Here is an 8,093-nt window from a genome sequence, read left to right as displayed (position 1 = left end):
TCCCGAGGAACGCGCTCGACATCTGCAGCGCTTTTATGGGTTTGCTAATGATGGCTCCGATCGCACCCGGGGGCGGCAGAAAGTCCTGGAAGCCCCTTTGGAAGCAAATCCACCCCCTCTTCTGTCCCCTCTTCCCACTGCTTCCCTGCTGGGTTTGTGCCCCCCCAAACTGTCCCAGGCATTGGCTCAGGGTGGTGCAAAAATGGGATCGTGCGTCCACAAATCCACCCTTTCCCATGAGACTCCTGTCTTCTTCCCACCGTGGATCCAAGCATCCACAACAAGCTGCAAGGTGGGGCATCTCAGGAAAGCTTTGGCATAGGAAGGGGTGTTAACCACCACCCAGTTTTGGGGGATTTTTGGCTGCCGGAGTTTTCCCTCCTCTCCGAAGCCTTTCCTGTGCTTGGTCTTGGAAAAAAAAAACAACACACCCCCATGCATCCCACAAATTGATGCACAAATTGATTAACTCAACTTTCTCGAGGTGCTGTTAGCAATTTTTTTTCCCCCCTTTCCATGAAGCCTAGAGGGATCCATCCCTGCCGAGCAGCTCCCTCCAGACCAGGCTAAGGCTTCTCCCCATTCCAGTCAGGAATTACTGGAGCGTGACCCAGGTATCGCTCACGAGTACAGACACAAAGAGGCAATCAGAGATGGGAATCTTTGCCTTTAATAGGGATGAGGACACGGCAGCAGCGCACGGGCGAAGCCCAATTTGTCCCAGCTCCCCCTGACACCGACTCCTTGTCCATTAGTTAAATAAATACAGGAGAGGGAAGGGCAGTGTGGGATCAGGCAGGCGAGCAGGAGGCTGGCAGGGACAGGCAAAGCATTCCAAGGTCTCCCAAATCCCTCAGTGTCGCTGCCTTCAGAACCGGGGCGGGAAATAAAATCCCCACGTTTCCACTCCTCCGGGCTGTGGCTCTTGGGAGCTGTTTTCCAGCAGGGATAAGGATCATTCCTTGTAATGCTGGTGGGAGAAAACCCTGTGGAAAGCTGCTCCTTCCCCAGGCAGGGTGAGCTCCTTGTCCGGCCTTGCTCGGACAGGTGGGGAGCTCCCAGCAGCCAGGAGGATGTGGCTGCAGGAATCTGTGGAGTGACAAGGATTCCCAGCCAGCCCCTGGCAGGTGGGAGCAGCAGGAGGGACCCTGCCCACAGCCTCACCCCGCTGCTCCCTGCCTTTCCCACATTCCCCCCGGAAAAGGGCTTCGTGGTCTGGGGGAAACGGAGCAGGTGGAGAGGGAGTGGGGTGGGATGTGAGGAAGGTGGTGGTGGTGGTGGTGGTGGGAAAAAGAAAGAAAGGGGGGAATGGATAGAAAGGGAAAAGGGGGAAGAAAGTGATAGGAGGGAAAGAATGGGGGGAGAAGTAAAGGAGGGGAAAAAGGGGGAGAAAAAAGAGAAAGAAAGTGAGAGGGGAAAGAAATAAAAAAAAAAAAAGGGTAAGAATAGGATAAAAGAAAAAAACAAGAGAAAAGGGGGAGTGGAAAGAAAGGGGGAAAGAAAAGAAAATAAAAAAAAAAGGAAAGGAAAAGTAAGGAAAAGAAATGAGGAAAATGGGAAAGAAGTTATAAGGAAAGAAAGAAAAATAAGGAAATAGAAAGGGGGGAAGGAAATGAAAAGGGGTGAAGGAAGGAAGAGTGAAGAAAAGAAATGGGAAAAGAGGGAGAGGGAATTAAAAGGAAAGGAAGGAAAATAAAGGGGGAAAATGGAAAAAAAAAATTGGAAAGGAAAGGAGAAGAATGGAAAGGAAGGGAAGGAAAGGAAGGGAAAGAGGAAAAGCGAACCGGTGGCACCCTGAGGGACCAGAGCCCGTCCTTGCCCTGCTCCCCCCACAGCGGCAGCTTTCCAGAAACTTTTTCTTTTCCTTTTTCCCCCCTAATTTTTTTCCTTTCCCTTCCCTGCCATTTCACACCCGGCTGTCCCTGCAAACAGAACGGCCCGGCCGAGCAGCCCCCCCGGGTGGGGCCAGGCCCTGCAGGGCTCCAGGACCGCTGTCCTTCCATCCATCCATCCATCCATCCATCCATCCATCCATCCATCCATCCATCCACACCGGCATCCCTGCATCCATCACTCCCTGCACGCTGCATCCCTCCCTGCATCCCTCCATCCATCCCTCCATCCAACTCACACACACACACACACACAAAAACCACCATCCCGGGCTCGAGGCAGCTTTTCCCCGTCCTCACATTCCCGTTTCCCGGGTGGATTCCACCCCTCCCGCTGGCCCAGCTGCTCAGGTGCACGGCAGGGGAGGGGGGCAAAAACACCTGTCCCCATGTTCTGGAGCCATCTCGCGATTTTCGGGGTGTTCTACAGAACGCAGCTCCTTACAGGATATTTTTTTGGGAAAACTCAATTGCGGGGACTATGGGAATATTTTTTATTTTCTTTTCCTTTTCCCCTTTTTTCCCCTATCTTTATTGCTTCCTTTTATTTTTTCTTCTTTTTCTTTTCGTCTTTTTCTTTTTTCGTTTTTTCCCTTATTTTTTATTTTCCTTGATTTTTTCTTTTTTTTTTCTTATTTTATTTTTTATAATTTCCTCTCTCTCTTCGTTTTCTTTTTTTTCTTTTTTTTCCTCTTTTTTTCTCTTTTTTCCTTTTCTTTTTTTTTTTTGTTTGGTTTGTTTTGCTTTATTTTATTTCCTTTCTTTTCCCCAATAAAACCCAACTACTACCAAATCCACCTTTCCCACCCCCGTCCGCCCTTTCCTCTCTTCCATCGGGAATATATAAATATTTCTCTCACCACTGCGGGACCCCGAAAAATCACCTCAGCGAGAGAGCAAAAAAATTCCCTCCGAGCTCCTCTGGCTCTTCCCGCATCCCCCGGCCCCGCAATCCCGGGTTTCTCTGCCCCAGAAATACGGAGCCGGCGGATTCGGCATCACCCTGTAATATTTACTCTCCTGAAGGTTACGCAGGGCAGAGGGAACAAACTTCAAACCTTTTTATTTCCTCCTCCCCTTTTCCATCCTCTCCCCTACCTGATTTTATGTGGTTTCTGGATTAGTCTAGCGCGGAGCCGAAGCGGACTTTCCCCGGCAGAAATATAGGATTAGGACTATTTCTGGAAGAAAGGGAATAGTGTGAACTGCCTTGAGCCTGCGCTAGTCTAAAGCAGAATTACAGCTTGTAAAATAGGTCTCCATCAGTTTCCCAGGAGACGGGTTAAGCCCTACTTGGGTGTTCCAGCTCTTTTTAGAACCACTAATAATTAGTCTCATCTCACCCCCGAGTTGTCCGGTTGTTTTTTTTTTTTTTTAAGATTGCCAATAAATGCACTTTTTGCCTCCGACGCTGCCGGCGCGGGCAGGGCAGGCAGGGCCGGCTGCTTCCAGCACCGCGCTCATCCCGCGGGGAAAGGTTTGGGGGGCGCTGGGAACCCAACCCTCCTTCCCCGTCCTGTGCCATCCTCTCTGCGCTTTGATGTCTTTGGAGCCATCGCCGCATGTCATTAGGGGCCCGGATAATTAAAAGGAAAAACAGCAAGGAAAAACAGTGTCTTTTTCCCCATTTCTGGAGGAAAAAGTCAGGGGAAAATAAAATAAAATAAAAGGAAGGAAAAAGATGGAGAAACGGAGGGAAGGGAAGCGGCTGGAGAGGGGCTGATTTTGGGGGCTCAGGGCCCGCAGCCTCCCTGCGCAGCTTTCCCAAATCCCAGCCGATCCCACCCGCTCCTCCAAAAATAAAAAAAAAAAACCACACACACCTCTAATTCAGGATTTGAGGGGAATTAACGGGAAAACGGAGCCGGGCGCTCGGCCCCGCCGGGAGCCGGGGCAAAGCAATCCGGGGGGCTGGAGACAATCCTGGGGGTGATCGGCGGAGGGAAAAGGAGGAAAACCAGCCCGGGGCCCGCGGGTGGAAAGGCAGGAGCGTGGGGAGCGGGTGAGGGGCCGGGCACCCGGGAGGGAAGGCAGGATGACCCCTTCCCACTCGTGTCCCCCTCCCAGCGCGGGCGACAGGCGTGTAATGACAAGTAATTGGGCTGGCGCGGGGCCGCTTTCGATGAATTATTGAGAGCCCATTAGCGCCGGGGCGATGTCACCTGGCACAGCAGCGCGGGGACACGGACACGGACACGGACACTGCCCGAGCTGTGCCCTCTCCTCGTGCCCGACACCCCCCGCACCCCGGGGCGGCCACCCCTCTCCATCCCCTCGTGGGCCGTGCCACTCGTGTCCGTGCCCGGTGCCAGTGAATCCCGTGAAGGGCCGCCGGCTGCTCTGAAACTCCCGGTTTTCCCGGGAAACACGGCTGGGAAATAATCTTATCCCTGATTTTTTGGCTCACGCGGGTGCTCAGCCGCGACCCGCCCACGGGATCGACACCGGCACCGGGACCGGCGCTTCCCGGTGTCCCGGCCACGGGAGAAACCCCTTTCCGTGGGGCGGACACGGCATGGCTGCTCCCAGCCCGGAACAAAAGATCGGCACGGAGACCGGGAGGAAAAATGCGGGGGGGAAAAGGGGGAATCGGCGAAAACCAAAATAAACCCGAAAATGTGGAAGTAAAGCCCCGCAGCCCGGCTGGGAGGAGCGGGAGGAGGCGGGAGCCGGCCCCGCACGGCCCCGTCCCTCTCCCACCCGAGCCGCAACCACTGCCCCCCCGCAGCGAGGGACTTTGGGGTTAAAACGGGCAGAATCGGGGCCCCGAGGCGGCCCGGCCCCGGCCGCACCCCGTTCCCACCCGGGCTGCCCCCACACCCCCAAATCACCCCCCGTTTTGCTCCCCTCCCCTGCTCCCCGCCGGCTCCAGCGCTGGCAGAGGGATTCCCCAAAATGCGGGGCGAGGCGGTGGGAAACAGCCCTGGATTCCTCCATCCTTCCCTGCAGCCCTCCAGCCATCCTCCAGCCATCCTTCCATCCATCCTCCATCCACCCTCCATCCATCCCTCCAGCCATCCCTCCATCCACCCTCCATCCATCCATCCATCCATCCTCCATCCACCCTCCATCCATCCCTCCATCCATCCATCCATCCATCCCTCCATCCATCCCCCCGCATCCCCGGCCTCTGGGCCGCTTCCCTCTCCCCCGCCGGCTCCAAGGCGAGCTGGGGAAGAGGAGGAGGAGGAGGGAGGGCTGGAAAAGAAGCAGAAGGAGGGAGCTGAAGGCGAAGGAGAAGGAGCAGAAGGAGCGGCGGGTGTCCCCTACCTGCGCCCCGGCCGCCGGCCCGGCTCTGCGGGAGCTGGGAGCATCCCGGCATTTATTGGAGCTGAAACTCTGCGACTGTTGACTTTAGCACAAAGCAAAGATTTCGCTGCCCGCTAGTTTAAAAATGAATATTTTACCAAGATATCGATCAGCTTTATAAAATTCAGTTAAGCACAATGGCTCAAAAGGAGAGGGGGGGGGGGAAGGAAAGGGGACGCAATATAATATCTGTGTAAATTTGCTGAAGTATGACGTGGTGGGGAAAGTTTACCCTCCTGGAATTTGGATCTAGATTCCACACACCCCCCTTCGTCTTTTTTTTTTTTTTTTTCCCTCTTTTTTTTTTTTTTTTTTTTTTTTTTTTTTTTTTTTTTTTTTTTTTTTTTTTTTGTTTACTGACTTTGTTTATTCACAGATCACGGTTGCTTAACCAGGCAGGAGCAAAATGCACTTGCTGGAAGGTTGGGGGCGGGCAGGTTGTGTGGGGAGGGGGGGGGAAAAACTGCCAAGAGGGGGGGAAAGAAAAAGAAATAACGTCTAGCTGGTGGATTTTTTTTGTTTGTTTCTTTCTTTCTCTTTTCATTTTTTTTTTTGGGGCCATTTTACCCTCAAATCGTCATCCTTGCGTTTCGGAGTGAAACGGGGCAAAGGAAGGGGAAAGGAAAAATGACAAAGAAAGGTGGAAATAACAGGAGGAGGAAAGGAGGGAGGAAATGAAAGGAGGGGGAAAATAAAAGGAGGGAGAAAAGGTAAAGGAGGGGAAATAAAAGAAGGGGGGGGAATAAAAGGGAGGTAGGAAAAATAAGGGGAGATGAAGGAAGGGGAGAAAAATAAAGGGAGGAGAAAAATAGGAGAAGGAGGGGGAAAAGGGGTGGAAAGTAGAAGTGGGGTGAAAAATAAAAGGAGGGGAATAAAAAGAGGGGGGAATTAACAGGGAGAAAAATATAAGGGGGCGGAAATGAAAGGGGAAGAAAAATGAAAGGGAGGAGAAATAAAAGGACGGGAGGAAAAATATAAGGGGGAGAAAAAATAAAAGGGGGGGAGAAATAAAAGGGGCAAGAGAAAATAAAGGGGAGAAGTAGAAGGGAGAAAATGGAAAGGAGGGGAGAAAAAAAAAGGGGGGGAGAATAGGAAAATACAGAAAAGTAGGGGGAAATAAAGAAAAATCGGGTAAAATAAAAGGGGAGGGGAAGTAAAAGGGGTAAGAAAAAAAAATAAGAGAGGAGAAAAAAAATAAAGTGGGGAGAAAAATTAAAGGGAGGGGGGAAGAAAAAGCGGAGGCCAGCGGCGGTGGTGGAGCGGGGATCGGAGCGGGACGCGGCCGGGCCGCGGCCGGAGGCGGGGGCAGGGGCAGGGGCGGGGGGGGGGTCCGTGTCCCCAAAGCGGCGGCACCCCCGCGCCCGTGCCCCGTCCCCGCGGGAGCCTTTTATGTGCTAATGAAACACATTGCATGCCCCGGTTCACAACGTGTGTGTCCTTGGCGTATAGAGACCGACACATTGCAGCCTGGAGCCCGGTTTTGTTTTTGGGAGGGTTCCCCCCCCCGCCCCCCCGCCCCAAGCCTCTCTCCCTCCTCCTCTCCCGCCCCCCCTCCAACCTCTCCCTTTCTCCCCTTTTCTCTTCCCGCGGACAATGCGGAATTTTAAGAAGGATTTGAATGTTATTTCGGAAAGCAACATCTATGAGTGCCGTAAACGCGTGGGAAAAACAACAAGTGGTTGGGAAGAACGGGGGAGAGGGGAAAGGAATGAGCGTTTCTGCGTGGCCGGGGGTGTCGGTGGGCACCGGAGGGTCCCGGCGGTGGGGCCAGAGGCTCGGAGAGCTCGGGAGGTGCTTCAAATAAACATGTTTACGGTGGTTAAAACAAAGCTCTTCGGGTTTTTCGCCGCCGCTTTATCCCCCCGGCGGATAAGCCGGGATCCTGTCCCGGGAAGGGCAGGGATGCGCTGCCCCTGCGAGCCCCAAATCCCCTCCAGATAACACTGCCCGGTTGAGATGATTCCTCCAGGGTCCCGTAAGTGAGCTTTGGGAATCCCCCCATTCCCGGGGGGGTCTCCACTTCCCACCTCCGGGCTTGGCAGGGGGGCACGGGCTTCCCCTGCCTGGGAACGGTGGGGTCCTGGCAGGGATGGAGGGGTTCTGGAAGGGATAGGGGAGCTTCTGGAAAGGATTGAGGGGTCCCAGGCAAGGATGGGTCGGTCTCGAAGGAGGTTTAAGGGGTCCCGGCAGAGCCGTCAGGAATCCTGGAAGGGATGGAGCGATCCCGGCAATGATGTCAGACATCCCAGCCGGGAACGGAGAGGTCCCGGCGGAGGTGGTCGGGAGTCCCGGAAGGGTTGGAGGGATCCCGGCAGAGATGCCGGGGGTCCTGGAAGGAATGGAGCGGTCCCGGTGGAGATGTCGGGGGCGCCGGCGGGGACGGCAGAGATCCCAGCCGGGGATGCTAGAGATCCCGGCAGGGGAAGGCAGAGATCCCAGCCCGGGATGTCGGAGATCCCGGCAGGGGAAGGCAGAGATCCCAGCCCGGGATGTCGGAGGTCCCGCCCGGGGATTGCGGAGATCCCAGCCCGGGATGTGGGAGATCCCAGGCGGGCAGGGCGGGGGTCCCGTCGGGGCGGCGGCGGCGGCGACGGGCGAGTCCCGGCGGAACAGAGATGTGCAGCGGGAAGAAAACCGCCAATAACACTTTAATGGAGTTTGCGGCGATGTGGCCGGTCGCTACCAGAATACACATTTATAAGCCATAAATAAAGCATACAGAAACGATAAATTAATCAGATCCAAGTAGTTTACTCTCCCGGTAACATCAAGCATTTGTTTCAATTACAACGATCTATCCTGCCTTTTTTTTTTTTTTTTTTTTTTTTTTTTTTTTTTTTTTTTTTTTTTTTTTTTTTTTTTTTTTTTTTTTTTTTTTTTTTTTTTTTTTTT

General features: G+C 53.8%; 1 long non-coding RNA gene across 1 annotated transcript; it reads right to left on the bottom strand.

Moving 5' to 3' along the window:
* Positions 1-650: 650 nt before the first annotated feature.
* Positions 651-5,339, bottom strand: LOC114067809. The gene is made up of 3 exons (XR_003573475.1): positions 5,163-5,339; positions 2,991-3,073; positions 651-1,089 (listed from the first exon to the last, which is right to left on the bottom strand). It is a non-coding gene; the product is annotated as an uncharacterized LOC114067809 (long non-coding RNA).
* Between the last annotated feature and the right edge of the window lie 2,754 nt (positions 5,340-8,093).

This window comes from Empidonax traillii, unplaced genomic scaffold (assembly GCF_003031625.1).
Source record: "Empidonax traillii isolate 1590-97213 ecotype Southwest subspecies unplaced genomic scaffold, ASM303162v1 scaffold970:size295518, whole genome shotgun sequence".
NCBI lineage: Eukaryota > Metazoa > Chordata > Aves > Passeriformes > Tyrannidae > Empidonax > Empidonax traillii.
This window is presented reverse-complemented; position numbering and strand designations above follow the sequence as displayed.